This window comes from Ambystoma mexicanum, chromosome 5p (genome assembly GCF_040938575.1).
Source record: "Ambystoma mexicanum isolate Mex_15411 chromosome 5p, UKY_AmexF1_1, whole genome shotgun sequence".
Lineage (NCBI taxonomy): Eukaryota > Metazoa > Chordata > Amphibia > Caudata > Ambystomatidae > Ambystoma > Ambystoma mexicanum.
The window spans coordinates 599,351,051-599,371,218 of NC_090930.1; positions in this window are offsets into that span (position 1 = coordinate 599,351,051).

A 20,168-nucleotide genomic window follows, 5' to 3' on the forward strand; every position below is an offset into this window, starting at 1 on the left:
CTGCTGAGTAACCAGGCAATCTTATCAGCATTGTCAACTTGTTGAACTTCGCATGCATACTCAAACGCATTCAGCCAGTCCATAATGTCATTCCTTTCTTCATACACACTGAGCAGACCTTTCGGAAACCGTGGATGAGAGGAAGCCCCAGACCCATGTCCAGGACCCTTGGACCCATTTGCAAACTGAAGCTTGGCCAGTTCAACTGGTGATCCCTGTCTTTTTGTTTTTCTGCCTGTTCGATTTTTAGTTTGGCTATGCTGAATTCAAGCTCCTGCTGCCTAAACCGCAGCTCTTGCTTCTTGAATTCAAGCATAGCCTCCCCATCAGCACTGGCAGAGGAAACATTAGACATCTCGTCCTCCCTGTCCTCGTGGTCGCGATGGATCAGTGCAGCGGCAGAACCATCGGTTCTACCAGTGAGAGCAGCCCCACCTCCTTCCGCACTGTCCTCAGAAGTTATAGCGTCAAGCTGCGCTTCTTGCCACGCCACGATTCTTTGGATCATTTCCAATTTCGTGCCTTGAGAGGAAACACCTCTCTCCGCACACATCTTTTTCAATGTTTCTGATTTGGAAGCATTTAAAGTTAACAAGGTATTTGTTTCCATACTGTTAGATAGGACTATGGCCTTTTTAAAGTTATACTACAACAATTCACTACGTGTCCTGGTTGGAATAACCTGAAATGCCTTAGTTCGTGCGCAACACTGGAAACCTTCAGTCGTATCCCACCGCTGTACACCAATTTGTTAAGAAGGATTTCTGAACTCTGTCCTGGTGGCGCAGAAGTTCAGAAGGCCAACCTAATTACTTGGAACAGGGTAACCTCTGGACGAGCCAGACCAATCAAGGTAGCGATCGCGGTGGTCAAGACTAGGTCTCAAGAGGGGTGAGGGTGACTGAAAGCCCGCAATGAGCACACAAAGCAAGATCACTTACAAACTACTCCAAACAGTTGTTATATTAAAAATATATACACATTTATTCCAAGGCCTTTAAAACAATGACCGTAGCGAGAAAATCACAATATAACGATAGTAAACCAACACATACCATATCAACACAATATATATACAAATACGACAGTCTCAAGCATTAGATGCACGAAATGGGTAGCCCACCTAAAATGGAAGGAAGACAGGCAGTGTGAAATAATGCTTAGACCCAGTTTGCCTTCAGAGGCACCTAACTAGATGGAAGTCCGAGCCCTGCGAAGAGTGGAGCCTTGTGCTCAAAAGTACCTGTACGCGCTGGTGCCAACGGGCAAAAGGAGAAGCTCTTCGAGGGAAATCAGGCAGTACAGTTTAGTGCACAAAAGAAGAAGAACAAGTTCCGCGACTCAAGCGCAGCCTCCACAGTGGGCAGAAGCAGAGCGCGAGTATGGAAAAGGGTGCTGTTTGACACAGCGGGGAAAAGCAATGGGCTCCTGCAGGAGGGCGACCAGATTCTAGCTATGCTACTCACCGGTCCCCGATGCAAGCAGACCCAGGCATCTCCACGTCAGTTTCAGCAGCTGGCAGGTTCAGAAGAGCAGGGAACGCCTCGTCGTCGTGTTGAGTAAAAAGACGTCCCAATCGAAGAAACCCGCACAGTTTGTTACCACAGCAGGGCAACGGAGCGGCCGTGTGTATCTGAGCCAAATGTACACTACTCACTTCAGACCTGGGAACGCCAAGTGTACGAAGCGTGTGAGAGTGACAACGACTCGAAATACTACACAACCTGGCGGCGGTTACAGAGCAAGTCTCCCGTGTAAGCTGGTCAGTCAGCTGGATGGCCCAAAGACGCTTCCGAAGGCTTACTGGCAGGAGATGGTGAAGATGCCGAGAATAGCTGTTCCCGCTATTCCAAGGGTGGAAGTACCAGTACAGGCCTTCTGGTTCGATCAAAGGTGAAAAGGGTTTCACAAGGCGACAGCAGTGCAGAGGAGAAGTCCTTCAGCGGGTCACCAGCGATTCCTCGGTCCAGCCTCTTGGTTGCAGGATACTTGGCTCCTGTATTCCTTTGTTCGTGAGAACTCAGGAGATCGACATGGTAGTGGTGTTTCCAGCCCCCTCTTATCCACGGTTCCCTTCGCGCCAAAATGGAGGGGACCCAATGGGAGATCCGCTCATCAACACTCACACCATTCATGGACCAATCACGGACCACGGTGGTCCCAGGCATTCACACCACCCTAGACTCTCTTGCACCCAGGATGTGTATTGGGACCAGACATCCCAGCCCACATCCTGGAGGCACACACAAGACATGTAGAAGCCCGCAAAGCATTCGTGTTTCGCGGGAAAGTACATGCCCAAATAAGGACGGCCCGGGTCGGCTCGACCTGGGGAAGGTGAAGGGAGCAAGACGGTCAGCGGACAGGACAAAGGAGTCTCGTGGTCTGGCCATTTTGGGAGCCAGGCCACCATTTTGGGTTAAGCGCGAGAAACGCGCTTAGAACGCCAAAAGGAGCTCAAAACACAAGAAACGATCGCTGCCACCATTCCCGTCCCTGAATCACTTGCACCGATCAGATACAATCCTAAACGAGTATCTAGGGCCTGTAGAAGGCTAGAGACCCAAGAGAGCTGTAACTTAGTTTACAGTGCCCTCTTGTGTCATGTTGCACGAAAGCCGCAACATGATAAAAGAAACTACGGGAAACAGCGTTCCCCGGTACTGACTGTCTTAAGGGCATGTCAGTTTCCCCATAAGAAAGGAGAGAAAGCCCAGAGGAGTGCGGCAGAAGGCTGCACTTCTCTGGCAAAGTCAAGAACAAGGTGAAAAACAACAGCAAAAAGTTTCGGGGTTGCCACATGGAAGGAAAATTACCTACAATTACGAAATCTTTCCTAACAAACATGGTCCCAATTTCAATGTACTACTCCCCTCTTTATTCTTGTATTGGAAACCATGGTCCTCTTTACTCTGCCAATTGTAATTTGATCAACACCAGAGGGATCTATCCATAGAGCGATTTGTTAAGCTCAGAAAGGGTTTCCATGATGTGCTTCCCCCAAGACAGACTCGATCCCCCCACCAAGCTCTTGATATGGTCAAATGCTTTCCTATACTTCACAAGGCCTTTGTTTTCATTTAGGCAAGCCCAATACAGCTGGGGATGAAACTTGGCCGCATCAGCAATGGCAGAAATGCCAGTCTCAAATTGTAATAATATGTTAAGGGTGCTCTACGGTAACTTGAGAATACTTTTAAGGACATTATTTTCAACCTTTCGGAATAGATTGGGTACTTCAGAAAATCCCAAACTCCACCCCTCAAATAATGTGGCAGTACATGCTTATTTTTATATAATTCAAGGGCAGGGGCAATTGCACCCGTTCCATACCTATTAAAGAAGGCATGCACGGCCCACTCTACTTTTCTAGTGTAACACATGATTTAGTGAGTTGGGCAGTCCACTATCTGGCCTTGTTGAATCTAATCCCTAAATAATCGTACAAGGATCTGCATGGTTGGTTGCAGAGGTTATAGGTAGGGCAGTATTATAGACCCAATATTTAGTTGATGTATTCAAAGTTATGAATGGCAGTGAGGTGCAGAAAGAGTTCGAGCATGTGAAGGATGGAGTCAGAACAGTACTGTGGTAGGAGCGAGGTCAGCGTGTGAATATGGCAGAAGTGTCGCCAAATTGGAAGTTAAGGCCTGGTACACTTTGAGCAGAGAAGAATGTGATGTAGAGCTGTGGCTCTGTGTATCTCAGTTCAAAAAACAAATCCCCTCATTTGTTCCTCGGGAACAAATCAGAGGTCAGAGGCACTGCAGTACACAGATAACCACTAATTGTATATAGCTGTAGAGCCTAGATAGGGTGGGAATGGAATTTGAGCTGTCAGGAGAGTTGTATTTATTTGTTTATTTATTATTTATTTTATATATTTCCATTTGTATAGCCCACAAAATGTCCCTTAGGCATTGTGGCACTGTTGCAGAAGACTTGCTTAGTTACAGGGTAGGTGCAGAAAAGACACAATGAATATACTGATGGCATACATTAGAGATATATGTTAACTGAGTGGGTTAGCAGTGTGTTCCTTGGTTACAGTGGAACTGTTTTACAGCTGTTGACGATTTACAGATTAGTTAACAATTTTGTTTTAAGGGATTTACGGAATACAGTATAAGATGGGTCATTTCTGAGCGCTGTGGGAAGAGCATTCCAGTATTTGGGCGCTAGATGTTGGCAACTGGAACCTCCAGATTTGGTTCTTTTGAAGGTGGGAACGCGCATCATGTTGGCTTGGTGTGAGTGAATGGGTATAGCAGATGTGATAGGAAAAAACTTCCCAGACAGGTAAGGAGGGGCAGTGCGTGAGAAGCACATGTGTGTGATGGCCATAGTTTTGAAAAAAATACGCTCTTTAACAGGTAACCAGTGTGCATCTCTTCTGGCGTGTGAAATATGTTCCCTTTTGGGGATGCACAGTGCAGCTCTGAGGGCATTGTTTTGGGTAACTTGTAGCCTGTGGAGGTTTTTTGCAGACATACCCAAAAGTAAGGCATTGCAATAGTCAAGATTTGCCCCGACAGTGGCTCTTGCTATTGATAGACGGTTGGTGGTTGACAGGTAAGGTTTGACTGTGTTGATAATTTTAGTGGTGAGTGCTGCAGAGGTGGGATGGCATTGACTTGGCACGTCATTGACAGAGAGTAGTCAATAAAAACCCCTAGAGTTTTTACTGCCAATGACACAGTTCTAAGTATTTTATAAATGTGGAAAGCCTTGTATTGTGGATCGAGTTTGTTCAGCGTGTCTTTGGAGCCTACAAGCAAGAGCTCTGGCTTATCTCTGTTGAGACATACGCCATTTGCTGCCATCCATGTTTGAATGGCTGCGTAGATGCTGTCTAGGGCTGCAGCATCCTGGTCATAGTTGCCTGAGGAAGTAAAACTTGGGTGTCATTGGGCCTCATTACGACCCAGGTGGTAAGTTACCGCCTGGGCCGTGACTTTACCACCATGGCGTAAACTGCGTTTACGCCATGGTGGTTGGCGGATTTACCTCCCCATTCCAACCTTGGCGGGGCGGTAAATCCCCATTTTCCCATTTTCCCTTCCCCATTCCCATTTTGCCCCATAGGGCATAATGGGAGTGGGGAAGGCGTTAATTACGCCACCGTAAATTACGGTGGCGTAATTAACTCCATGGTCCCTTAGCGCCATGGATTTTAACACCTGCTAAAAGCAGGTGTTAAAACCTCCATGGCGCTAAGGGACCTTGTACTCAGGCGGTAAGGGTCGGCGCTGTTTACGCCGCCGTAAAACCCTTACCGCCTGAGTCGTAATGAGGCCCATTGGCATACTTCGTGTATGCCTTGCCGCGATCGTCCAAGTCATTGAAGAGAGGAAGGGTGAATATATTGTATAGAGTGGGTGCGATGCAGGATACTTGTGGGACACCACAGTGGAGGGTGGTGGGGGCTGCACATGCTGGAGCAGAGAAAACCCTCATAAGTCTCGCCTTAAGAAATGAGGGCGTCCATGCTGTGGCTCCAGGGGAGAAAAGAGCAGCGTTTGTGAGATATTTACATAGGCTGTCGTGGTCGACGAGATCGAAGGCCACCGACAAGTCTAAAATGAGGAGAAGTGCAGGCTTTCCTTTATCCATTATGTCACTAAATTGGATCTTGAGATCCAATAGTGTAGACTTAGTCCCATGGCCTGTGCCGAACCCAGATTGCCTCTTTCCCAGAATATTGTTTGCTTCTAGAAACTGCAGAATTTGAGTGTAGGTAACTTTGTCCAAGATTTTCAATAGGAATGTGGCCATGGTGATAGGTCGGTAGTTATTGGGTGATTCAGGGTCAAGGCTAGGTTTTTATAGAAGTGGGCGTACCCAAGCTTCTTTGAGACTGTCAGGAACTGTGTTGTTTTTGAAAGAGGCATTAATGAAGGAAGTCAGGATTCTGCACAGTCTTTAATTAGACTGGCTGGGCATACATCACCTTTAGAGTCAGATGGTTTTGTTTTCCTGATGAAGTTCAGTACCTCTGTCTCTGTTACCTCCATGAAGGAGAAGAGCGTTTTTTGTGTAGTATCTGTGTTGGGTTTATGGCACACTGCAGAGTGTAGTTTGGGAAGGTCATTGAGGAGATCCATGATCTTCTTCTGAAGGAGTTACATTGTATTCATCATAGCTGTTTGTACATTGGTTCACCAGGATTCGTCTTTAAGAACTTCGTGTGTGTTAGTAACAAGGGTGGCCAATTCTTTATAAATGGAAAACAGCTCTTTAGATTTGGAGGTAGCGTTGGAAATCCTTTCATTATACGAAGATGATTTAGCTAGGATGATTGCTTTCTTGTATTGAGCCGCCAGAGTTTCGTAGGCAGATAAAGCGGTGTCCTGTGGTGCCCTTTGCCATTTGCTAAAGGCTGTGCGCTTAAGCTCACATAATTCTTTGAGTTCAGTCGAGAACCAGGAATTGGAGTGTTTCTTTTTTTTGCTTTCTGGACCTCAAGCGGGGCAATGGCGTCAACTGCTGTACTAAGCGCAGTGTTGCAGAGCTCAGCCCCAGCACACCTGGGTCTGATGAGAAAGGAGACTGTAGGGCTGGAGTGTCTAGAAGTGGTAGTATCCTGTCTTTAGTAAGATTACGTGAGCATCTGGCTAAGGCAGGTGGGGCAGGCATGGAGATTCTCACAATTTTATTGTTGAAAGGGATGAGAAAGTGTATAAGGTGATGGTCTGTCCATGGAGACAGAGTTTTGGAGGTGATGTCCACACCACAGTTATGGTCAGCTACCCAAACTAGTATGCACCCTTTACAGTGGGCAGGATTGTACATTTTTTGTAGGAAGCCAAGTCCTTGTAAAGCTCTGGCTAGTGCTTTGGCTTGTTTGTATTTAGGGTCATTGAAACCCAGATTGAAATCCCCCAAAATAATAGCTTTGGTGGAGGTTTTCAGATTTTCATCAAGTTGATGAGTTGAATTCTCATGAAAGTCAGCTATTGGGCCAGGTGGTCAGTAGGCTATGTGAAAGTCAATGGTGAGGTTGAGCGAGATCGAGATCTTGACTGCAAGGGAGTCAAAATTGTCACCTAGCTGTGAGGTGGTTTGTCTAACTGCTAGGAACTCTTTTAACTATGAGGGCTAAACTCCCCCCCCCCTTAGCAGTAGGTCTGTCTTGATGGAAGATAGTGTATCCTGGTGGAAGGGCTAGTGAGATGGCGGGTCCTGATGCTTCATGAAGCCAGGACTCAGTAATGGCTAGTGCGACAAGGTCCAGTTTAGTAAGCAGGTCATGTATTTTGGTTGCATGTGCTGGGAGTGACCTTGCATTTATAACGGCACATTGTAGGGGAGTGGGATCAGTCTTAGTTTTTGTATTGAGGTTAGTAGGCTGAGCGGTTGTAAGTACCTTGGGGGCACTAGGAGGGGCCTTTTTAGGTGTCACAAAGGGGTGAGGGCACAGAGAAGATGTAAAACAGATGTCATCTGTGGCATGGTAGGAGGGCAGCCCAAGTAGATTTTTCCAGGTGTCTAATGATGTAGGGCACTTGTTGTGATCGGGAGGTTTGGTGTGACTCCTAAGCCTTCTAAGTCTAACGGCTAAGGGGTAGTTGTAGCATGTGGTGGAGACGGGGAGAGGAGTGTAGAACATATGTGGTGTGGGGAAGAAAAATGGGAGGAAATGAGTAGGGGGAGTATCCTCCGATCTCGGTGGTCCCATGGAGGCCATGCTCCCATGGAGGCCATGCTCTGGTGGGGGTGGGAATAGGTGTCCTGTGGGTGGTGGGGTATGTGCATTTTCCTAAAGTATTCATCTACTGTGCTATACATAGTTGAAATGTATAATAATGAATATTACAGGTAGAGGACTGGTGTGCAGCAAAGTGGAAATGGGATACAGCAAGAGACAGTTCAACCTATACAGTCCATGAGCACAACAAAACGAATATGGTACAGAACAGATAGAATGAAGGTATGGAGCTGGTGTGTACATATGTGATAGGGAGGATACACCAAACATATTTCGAGAGTGTAACAAAGTTGGATTGTTCCAGAGTGGAGATCACCACTGTGGTTGATAACAATAATGAAATGGACAAATCAAATTACATGCACACTGCTAGGCAGGATTAGAATCAACGGAAACAAAGCACACGCGGTAAGACACTGCATTCAAGTATGGGGGAGGGAGGGGACATGGGTAGTGGCTAACGTAGTGTATAAGACAACTTTAGTTATTAACATTTGGTGAAAGGGCATTTATCTGAGGATCTCCTGATCTGGGCAGCATGCAGCTAGCAAAGTGCCCCTGTGACAGGTAAAATGAGGTGGGGCGGGTAAAGAATGTAGCTGGGGTGGGGGGGCAGACCTGCACAGTGTTGTAAGGGTGTAGATTGTAAAATAAGATAGTGCTGTGGCTATTTCTGTTATCCGGGGATTGTAAAGGGGGTAGCAGTGCAGTGATAAAGAAAGCATATGAAAGAGTCTTATCAGAGAGATATTAATCGGGTGAACGGAGGTCCAACAATTGATACGCATGCACCCTTTGAAGGATAAGTTTTGAGATGCCAATGGGCAAGGTGAAGATTTAGAACACTGCTGCCCTCACCAATGAGTGGTCATCATGTATGGATTACAAGTAAACACGCAACACAAAGCAAATCATTCCTTGGAATTCAGAATCAAGAGTGGTGGTCTGGTTCCGTCCTTACCAGGCACCTGGGGTTGAAAGGACATAAAAGGGAAGCCGTGTCTGGAACGTTCCATGATTTGGGATAGGAGGAGCAGAGGTGATGCCAATAAATTAAGTACAAGGACAGGTTTGCAGCTTCTGTGCACTGTGGCATCTGGGTTGATGAGAAGGCCTATTGTCTTATCAAAGCAGAGTTAGCCTCACCAGTTTACTTTGATTGCATCTGGAATGCAGGGGTGCACATCACATGAGTTTCTTAATTTGTGTTGGTGTAGCGGACCAGGTGTATACATGAGGGGGCTTAGATTAGATATGTCTTGTCAGTCCAGGGACTATTAGCTTTGTATACAGGTGACAGCCATAGAGGCTGGAGGGATTATGTTGTATCTCATTAATATGTTAATATTCTTAATTATGATTTAACCCTTTGCAAAAATCAGAAAGCTCCAAGTCATTTCGCATCTACTGGACTACCTGAGACCTTTTTGAATGTAATAAACCTTGTTTTCCGGTCCAAAGAGGTGCAGTATTTATTTGTCATTTTGGATTGTATTTCCGAGTGGTTTTTGTGTTACTTTCCTTTCACATGGATCAATCTAACATGACTCTACCAGAGTGGTGGAAAGCGAACATGCCTAATAAGGTCCCATTTCATAATTCAAGAAGTAAGGCAGATGACACTGGCTCAAGATTACATTGTCACACTTTCTAAGGGACTGCATATGTTAGTCTTTCTGGTAAATAAATCGTGAAGGTATACTCTATTCTGTCTTGATAAGTTTATTTTTTCCCTTCTTTGATTTTGGTATAAATCCCTATTTAGGATGCCCGGGAGAAATATGCATTTAGTGTGGTGTTTGGGAAACGTAACATATTCTAATGTATATGTTTAACATTTTTAACATTTTATACATAAAGAACACGAACCTGCCAACTTTGTTTTACATATTTTACACTGAACATCGCAAGCTAGGCACAGAATAAAATGTACACAAGGCATTTCTGTAAAAGATCGGATCTGATGCTTCAACCTTGGGAAGATCGCGTTTGTCTGTGATGTATGCCATTGACTGGCTTGCACGGTACATTATGCATGAGATTCATGCATGCTGCGGCACACAGTCCATCTACACTGGTTCCTAAATATTGAGCGCGATAAAATGATTCACTGGGTTTATAACCTAAGATGTATTTTACAAGAAAAGAGCATGTCACAATTTAAACACATTTGTGCAGAACATTTTTACAAGGTATTTCTTTACCTGTATGCTATCAATTTATTTCTTGTCTTCTGGTTGTACAACTTTATATATGCTCTAGTTCTGAACAAGTAGCAAGTTATATACAAGTTTCATACAATTACCTCCTATCTACAAATCATTGGCTCCAAAATGGTATATATTTGGTATAGAATACCTGCGCTGAATTCAGCACACATATTTCTTAAAGACACTCAAATTACCGGAATGTGTTTCATATATAGTATTCCATTTTGGAATTCCATTAAAACAGTTCAAAATGTGTTATTAGGATATGAATTCACATTTTACAACCAAAAGGAACATAGGAAAATGATGCAGTAGAAAAAATAATCCTAACAGTATAAATATTGTATTTGATGCATTTTTGTAGGTAAACAGCAGCTCGAAAACCAGGGGTGTTCTGCTTGTTTTGTGTGGACTTGGTTTTATGGTCCTGTATACGGTACAAATGAGCCCAAGGGAGATTCTGCTTTGACGTATTTTTTTTCTTTTTCTATTTTTTTTTTTTTTAATGAAAGGGATCATCCAAGAGATGTCTGTTTCTCATGACCCATAAACCATGCACCATGCATTCCGCACATCAAGTATAGGGATTAAACATTTATTACAATAGTCATTTCATTTCTGCGGCCCTGTGGCATAAACACTACAGGGACACACCTTTCAATCATGCCAGCTTTTACATCTGCATTGCGTCCTTTTTCTGGTGCAATTTTGCCACCACAGGCTACATATCAGATAGACCAACTGATACACTTGGCTATGTCTATCTAAAGATAAGAAATTTGTATTTGTCCTCATGCATATGAATACCTGCACTGTTCTATTTTGGTACGTTATACATTTCTAAAATGTAGTTTATTTTGTATCCAGCTGCCTTAATCGATAACGTCTCACAGTCTGTGTGAACAATTTCAATTATATGCAAGTCTAGCACTAGCTCTCTGTCTGTCTAAACTCGTTCTCTCTATCTGCCTGACTCTATGGGCCAAAGTCTCAAAGAGTAGTGCAACTGAAACAAGCACATTCACTGCACTCGTTTAATGTGTGCTACTTTCAGAAATGTGCAGGTAACCTTATTCTCAAAGGTGAAATGCAGGGTGGGATCGACAATGGTGCAAAGGTGCATTGTTCATACCCATTGCATACATTAGTGTCATGAGAGCGCTCCAACGCAAATGTATTTTTAATCGATGTTATTGTTCATTTATAACGCGCTTAACACCAGCGAGTGATTTCTAAGCACAGGGTCATGATTTGAATCTGTGTTGAACTGCATGGCTTACTTCCAAGACAAGTGCGTTGCCCCTCAGCTATCCTTCCTCCCTATGATAGGCTCAAGCAAACTTGAAGGGCTAGTCTGTGTGAAATGGTTGGAAAACACATTTGTATCCCTGGTTGGGACACGGAAATATAGCATGACAGCTGTGGTTTAAACCTTCGCCTTTGCCTGTGCCTGTTTCAGTAGGCGCACTAGATTACCCTGCTTTATTCACATTTGAAAGTGAATCGCATTTTTTAATTTTCGGAGGGTCTTTTAAATTCACACAACGGCCCCCCTGACCCTCCTGAACATTTAAGAGATACAGGTAAATGAGTATGGGTATGTAGATTTGCCTGCCTAAATATAGAAGGGCTTGCTGGTGCTATTTGGCAGTCACTGGGAATCAGGATGTTCGTGTGGACTACTGTATGTTGCTGTCTGGTAGCAGGAACATTTTACTGTCTTTTCTAGATGTATTTTCAGCTTGTAAACAAAGCATGACTGCATGTTGTGTATTAAATTTACTTACAAACAGAAAGAAGAAAACAGTGCAAGGAAAGGACGTTTTAGATTGTTGTTTGAGAACTATACATTTAATACCATTTTTAGGTAGTGCTTTTTGGAATTTTAAACAAAACATAATTCCAAAATGTTGTGCATTTCATTTTATAGGAGTGAACTTGTGTTGCCTGAATTTAGACAGTACCAAACTGAAAATCATATACATTTTTATTTATTCAAACAACATTTAAAATCAGTCTGCATTTCACAGCAATGCAGGCTCAATTTTAGGATATATTGGAGAGATTTCAGTTTCTCTGTCAGGTACCCCAACACTTCACCTTAAATATATTCGTTTGGACCACTTGATTGAGTGAGCAGTCACACACATGTAGTTAAAATGAATGTATTTAAGACAACTGTTGTGGAGCAAATACATCTGGAGGTGCTGGAACAATTGTGGGATGTGGTTACCACAGGCAGAGGCATTACTAACACCACCATCTTGAGCAGTAGGATGGCAGAGGAATTTTCCTGTGGACAGCTTGATTGACCGAGCACCCACAAACACACACAATACAAACAGTTGAATTGCTTTGGTGGAACAGAAAAATATTTTGTTGTGCTGGAAAACTTGTTAGATACAGTGATCAAAAGCAGTGCACATGATTGGCCAGTTGATTGGATGTGTGACAAGGGCACTTGAACTGATTGACATGTAGAATAGGAGCAGAATTTAAGCTAGGGAAGCTTGGTTGTACCACCAACCAACCCTGAAACTAACCAGATCAAACTGCCAGGACTTCATGAAACAGTCTTTGGCAAGAGCAGTACGGAAAAGCCTCAAAGAGGTATATATTAATCCACTCCTCAAAGAGTTTTGGGAGACACAGAAGACCTTACCAACTACCAACGTATCTCAAACATTCCTTGCCTAGAAACACATGCATATGAACAAATCCTGGAACATATAGAATGAAATAAGTTACTTGACCAGGCACAAATAAGTTTCAGAATCATGAGAGGAACAGAAATCGCACAACATTGCATCTGGGACAATCTAAAACTGACGTGACACTAATATCACCTCAGTGCTAATACAAACGTACCTTTCAGCAGCCATGAAACAGACCACCATGAAAATCTCATTTAAAGACTCAAAGGAATAGGGATTCATGACATTGCCGTGCTATGGGTAAACCCCTTCCTAGCAGCAAGAAACAAAACAACCTTGCTAAACTCATTCTTCTCGCTGATACTCTTCAACATCTACATGACCCCACTTAATAACCTCATCAAAAGACATGGACTCACCCGCTAGAACTACGCAGATGATACATAGATCATATTTAAAATCAACAATACTGTAAAAACAAGACTAAATGTTCACCAACTGCTTCACACAAATAAACATATGGATGAGCACCAACACCCTTAAACTCAACCCTTCAGGCTAGCAAAATTGTGAACTAACTGGAACCTTCAAAAGTAGTTATAAATCTTGGAACATGAATAGAAAACAACCTAACACTGGAACCACAAGTCAACTCAGTTGTAAAGAAAGGCTTATTCCATCTAAGCATAATCAAATGGATTCTACATTTTCTCACCTTTCCACACAGAACACTCACCATCATCTAGCTCGTCTTGTCAAGATTAGACTATGCAAACAGCAGCTACCTTGGATTGCCGGATTGCCTCAACAAAAAAACAACAGTGAATACAAAATACAGTGGCAAGACTACACCTCAGGCTCAAAATGAGAGAATGCATCTGACTAGCACTGAAAGGTCTACACAGACAACCAGTTCAAAAAATGATCTACTTCAAAACCATTTGCATAGTGCACAAAGCAATACATGGCCAAAGAGTGGAATTCATAGAGGAGAAGATCTCCATCTACTTGCCAAATTAAACACTCAAATCAAGCACTATTATATACCTCGAACCGAAGCAATTCTTCAAACTGAAATATGGTGCATCAGCTTTCTCTTGCATCTTTGCAAAACTCTGGAACTCACCCCAAAAATAATAACGAACAACAGAAGACAAACTACAATTCTGAAAACTACAAAACAACCTCTCTATTACACTCACCCACCTAAACAGGAAGCGCTAATGAAGCTAACAAACCTGACCACGAAAATAGGAAAGGCAGCACAAAACATTGTAAAAGTGTATTGTCCCAAAATAAACTGGAATGTCACAAGGAAATAAAAGCATAATATGGCCAACCGGAGAAAAAGGAATTCACCCGAATTGAAAAATACAACCAACAAGAATGCACACACCTACCTCACCACTAACCCTACTGAAAAGTGTCTCCTTTCTGGCAAACTCAAGGCTCAACCACCAAATTCAAACACACACATAGCCCTATCACAGAACAAAATGGAAATCACACAGCAGCCAACACCCCCTCTCCAGAATCTCACTTGATGCAAGACACTAAATCTCCCGCACAGACACAAAAAACAATCCCATGCATTTCCACACAACAAAACTACAGCTAACCCATACCATCTAGAAAGAAACCCAACACACAGTGATCATTTTATTCTGAACTGAATCTACCAAAAGCACAACAAATGTTCTCTTGTGCTATTCCTCTATGTCCCACTAGCTAACCCCCACAAACAGCATCTTCCTTTTCAGATCCCTGGAGCACCTTGAGACCATGAAAATGGCAGAAGTGTACAGTAAACATCTCAATACCATTACATTACATAACAGATGGTGAGCAGTATTGACATGTTAATTGGCTGCATGATCCAACGCTACACATGCTTGAGCAGTAGGAGGAATTTGTGCTGAGGATTTTGCTGAGGATTTGTGCTGTGCTATGGGGAGTAAATTTCCTCCCCATAGGAGGAATTCGTGCTGAGCTAGATTGATGGAACAGGCACACTCACACACAACATAAGCAGTCAAATTGATTTTGGAGAACAGAATAAATGGTGCTTCTGAAACAATTGTTGGAGGTGGTGTTTATTAGTGGAAGTTTAATTGGCTGTTTAGGTGTTGATACATGTGGTGGACATTAGTGGCAGGTTGAAGGATTGTGAACACCACTTGCACGGAGCAGTAGGATAGAGGAGGACATAACACATTTGAACATTTCAGCTACTTTCAGAAGTGGAGTTGAGGTTAGATGCAAGATCATAAAGCAGAACTTCGTTTTGAAAATGGCTTGAACATAGTTGCCAGTATTTGTGGTTTTTGAGGCAACAAGAAACACCAGTAAACATATTCTATGTGCCAGCATTCATACAATGGTGGGGAGAGGAAGGTGCCAAAAAATGCTGCATGGTTCACTGCAGAAACAATAGCTACTGCAATTGTGAGGGATGCATGAATCCCTGGTAGCAAATTAGTATAACATCAGTTGATAACCACAAGATGAACATCACCCACTCCAATATCATGCTCAAGATTTAAAGGGGTTTGTGGAGGTGATGGCTGAAGGAAATGCCAAAAAAGATCTGCAAGGAATCTTCTTCCCTTGAGCTGGTGAGACCAACAAGTTCACCAAACACCAAGCAAGGCCTCCAACCCCTGGACAAATGTGCTGTGCACAGCTGCAGTGAATAGGATAGTCAGGAGGACCAGACCCTGTTTGGATTTTAAGGAGTGCACCTTTTATTTGTTGCTTTGCTCTGCTGCTGGTTTCTTCCCTGGGCAGTGCAGGACCCTCCAGTCTTCCTTCTTTGTGTCAGTCCGACAGTCACTTCAGGAATTGTGAGCCTGCAGGATCTGCCAGGAACTTCTGCCTCAGCTACAGTATCCTTCTTCTTCTAAAGGTACTGTTCAAACCCTGTTGTTCGTTCCGTCCGACCGTGGTGAAAGTGTTTTAAATCTTTCGCCAATCCGAGGGCTTGTCCTTCCCTATTCTTTTAAGTAACTTTTATTCTGACCAACTTTGTTTCGACCTCTTGGCAAAGACTTAACTGCAAACTACTCTGAACTGTGTGATCCTCTGCAAAGACTCTGAACCATTAACATTGGCCCAGGCCTATTGATTTGAATCCTCATGGTAGCAAGCCTTTTCTAGATCGCCCTACCTACTTGCATGTTGGTGCTGCTTAATTTTGTATAATCTTGTCTTTCCCTCCTTTTTTAAATTGCTAGAGTGCCATTTTGCTCACACTTAATTTTGAGCTTAACTTGTCCAGAATTGATTGGGTATTGTGTAGCATATTAAGTGTGTGATTTTTCTGCTGCTTTATTTAGTGAACTGTTTTACAAATGAATGTGTAAATAAATGTAGATCCTTTTAGTCAGCAACCTTGAATCAGTGTTTGTTTGAACCATAGCAATTGCTGTCCTTTGCGTAACTGCTGATACTGCTCACTTTACTCTTGAGATGTCCGGCTGCTCAGCCATCACTGCCACTTTACTGTGTAGTATAGGCTTGTACCAAAGGTGAATTTGTACTTGCACTTGTAGTCTTAATTGTGTGTGGTGTTCCCAAAGGGTACTGCATATGATTGTGCCTAACACTGGTGTACAGTGGTGAGGTGAAAGTATAGTAATTACACTTAGAGTGCTACTATTTCCTTAGATCAACTAACCACAAGGCTAAACATCACTAAAAAGCAAATTTTAATCATGTCTGATATGGAAAGCTACAGTCAGGAGACCCTCCTTAGTTACACTGTAAACATTTTCTCAGCAAAACTGGATTGCCTGTGAATGACAATTCCTGTCAAAAATCTGTGTACAGCCACACTGGGTTACCTTTGAATGACAGCCCCTATCAAATGGGCTCTCCTGATTAAACTTTAAAGTTGTCTAAAACTAAAGCTCTTCCGGATTAGCAAATATAAAAGGACTGTTGCTGAAAGGAACACAGATCTCAGTTGTTTTGATCCCACAGGTTTAAATCTAAGAATGTAATTTATCTACGTCATCTGATGCAACAAGTTTGTTTTATGTTGGATTTCATGTCAATGAAAATTAAGAGTTAACTTAGGCTGGCTGGGCCTGAACAACAGGTTTCCACCCAAGGGGAGGGCATTCCTCTCAGCAGATACTCACTGACACAGGATAATTGTGGGGTAGGACAGACTTTTGTCTGCTACCAAGGACTGTTCAATGGCAGATTCTCCAGGCCAGCAAATCGACCTGTGAAAAGATCATAAACTAGGCTTGCAGAAGGAAATCCCAAAGGTGGGAGCTGCTCCTTGCCTCCAGAGACAGACAAAAGGTGGACCATTTTCTGCTAAGAAGATGTAATGAACATTTGTTTAGAGAGTTTTAACTCACAATCAGAAGTGGTGAAAGATATAAAAATCTAATTTTGTTAATCTAATTTTTGGCCCTACATTTCAAAACGTGGTGGAACTGTGTAGCATATTCTGAACAGGAATGGCAATATATATGGTTTTATGGGAACTATATTTATGCTAGAATTGTTACACTTTGCACTAACATTCCTATGGTAAACACGCATATTTGTGGAATTTTGGAGAGTGTTTGGAAAATGTGTTCATGGCAAAATTGACAAAATGCTGCAATAAGGCAAAACAAGGTCACTCAGCTGTGGGATTTTGATTGACAGATACTCCATAAAATATGTAATCCTTGTATGTGATTTTCATATAGAGACAGCTGACAACATGCAGACAGACTCTCTCTTCTGATTCCAGCGAAGCACTCTGATCCAGCATTCAACATCCAGCCTTTAACATCCTTCCAAATCCAGATGCCAATCACCAGGCCAAGCAGTGGCTGAACCATTCAGCTAGGCCTCAATCCTCAATTAATCCGCAACTAATCCTTACAACCCAGTGGAGCACTGTGGTGTGGGGAAGCATCCTGAAACTATTATGGCTTGCTATCATAAATGCTTGCCTGATGAACTCAGCATCCCGCTGATCTGAAATATTCAGAAACAAGAAGGGCAGATCCCATGCAGTTCCGGTGACTGGCCTAACTCACAATCCCGGTGGATTGTGAGTATTAACAGGATGCTAGAGAACTATTGTGTACCTTGCATTATCTTGTCCCACCCTAATCTCTGAACTACCCTTACTTTCATAACCAGTAACAGCATCAAAATCTCAGTGCTATCTTATTCTGTCTATTTGCTAAAACGTAATTTTTCAGAGCCATTTTTATTTGTGTAACTCTTATCCATAAATCCCACTTCCGGTGTTTGGACTGATTCCGCCAGGTAAGGCGCTGGGGATCTGTTACTGAAGTCATGAATCAGTCTCAGAGTTTACTTCGTCCCAACCTGGTTGTTGAGCCTGCATGCTCTAGTCTTGAGTAAAAGCATAACCCATATTTTCTGATTTTAAATTGAAGTAAGTTCTTGTCCAAATTTGTGTCTTTATTTCCGAAAACCACCTCTCACTAAAACCTCCATAACTCTGAGTTTTGAAGATAGAAACGAAATTCCAGTTCCCACTGATACCTAACATGCTCAGCTATCTCCACATCTTCAGCTATCTCCAAAACTAAAAACGCGGAACAGTGTATTTGACCCGTTTTTATCAAACATCTCATAGTAAATGTTTGTTGCAAATTTACATTTTACAAAAGTTTTACACATGTGAATTGTCTTTCAATTATTTCCCACTATGCCTTTGAGATTCCAATAGTTTTATTTTTATTAAATCATTGATTTTGCTTGCTTGCATCGGTTCAAGGCGGCTCCCATAGAAATGTATAATAATATAAGCATTTTTGACCACATATTCAGGTCGATTCATGGAATTGAAGTGCGCCAATGGCAGCGCAAGCGTGCGAATCGCAGAGCAAGCACGAAAATCGCAGTGCAAGCATGCCAGAGCCACACACATTGATTCATGGAAATTAGTGTGCGTGTAAATCCTGGGATGTGCGCTAAAATCGTGAAAGAGCTACATGCACAGCGAAAGCGCACATAGCGCAGCGCACACAACAAAAGTGGGCGGAACACGGGGCGTAACACGCGGAATGGGGAACAACGCGTGAAAATGTGGGCGTTACGGGGTAAGTACAGGAGGTAAATGCTCGCAACGCCCACACGCGCGCCTACAACACGTATTCATGGAATCGAACAGGGGAAACGCGTGCGCCAAAAAAGACGCGCTAATCCGGAAACAGGTACGCCAGCAGGAAGCAGGCGTATGTGGCCCCGTGCAGCATAAAAGTGCGCACAAACAACAAACAAGCTCAGACGCTACAATGAATATACCTTTCCTCGCAGCAGTGGTCGTGGGACACCGCAGGGGGAGGAGGATAGCCAAGCCCCGAATTTTTACACCCAGGACCAGCCTTTTTGGGATGCCTGATGACCAGGTGTATGGGAGGTGCAGGTTTCCACCACACATAATACTCGACCTGGTGAGTGAGTGGGAGGATGACCTCACATCACCCACCCTGTGCTCCCAAGCACTGAGCCCCTTGGAAAAGGTGCTCAATGTACTGTGCTTCTTGGCCACTGGTTCATTTCAGCGGACAAGGGCCATAGTGGGGGGGAGTGTCACATGCCACGCAGTCACGCTGCCTACACCAGGTGTTGGCCATGATGACTGCACGCTCCTCAGTCCGCAGGCACATATACATGCCCAGAACACCTGCAGAAAGGCAGGCTGCTGTCCAGGACTTTTACGGGGTGGCACACTTCCCCAAAGTGCTAAGTGCCATTTATTGCACCCATGTGGCTCTACGTCCTCACAGGGCAACTGAGCACATCTATAGAAACCGCAAGCACTGGCATTCCATCAATGTGCAGATAGTATGTGATGTCAAGGGAATCATCACCTCAGTATATGCCAACTATCCAGGCTCCACCCATGATAGTTTCCTTTTCAGAATGTCATAATACATTTTTATATTTTAATTCCATGTGTGGGATTCGCTCATTGGGTTCATGCATGTCAAAATGCGTGTTTACACAATCAATGGCAAACAGTGTGTGTGTGTGATGGACATGTGTTTATGTACATGGTTGATTTTTGATTTGTGTCCTGACATAGGCATGTCGGTGTGGGGTGGATTGGTGAAATAATTGCATATCAAGACTGGGGGTTGTGCTGTGGTATTTTGGTGCACATGAGGGCCATGATTGTGCAGCTAACTTTCGTGTTGCAAGGGGACATGAGGCAGGGCCTGACCCCCAATGCTGGGTTGATGAGGGTGCTGGGGGACATGAGTCGGGGCCTGCTGACAGGTGCCCCTCACTGCTGGGTGGATGGGGGTGCTGGGGGACATGAGTCGGGGCCTGACCTTCAAGGATGGGTGGATGGGGGTGCTGGGGGACATGTGTCGGGGCCTGCTGGCAGTTGCCCCTCACTGCTGGGTGGATGGGGGTGCTGGGGGACATGAGTCGGGGCCTGACCCTCAATGCTGGGTGGTTGGGGGTGCTGGAGGACATGAGTCGGGGCCTGACCCTCAATGCTGGGTGGACGGGGGTGCTGGGGGACATGAGTCAGGCCCTGCTGGCAGGTGTCCCTCACTGCTGGGTAGATGGGGGTGCTGGAGGACATGAGTCAGGGCCTGC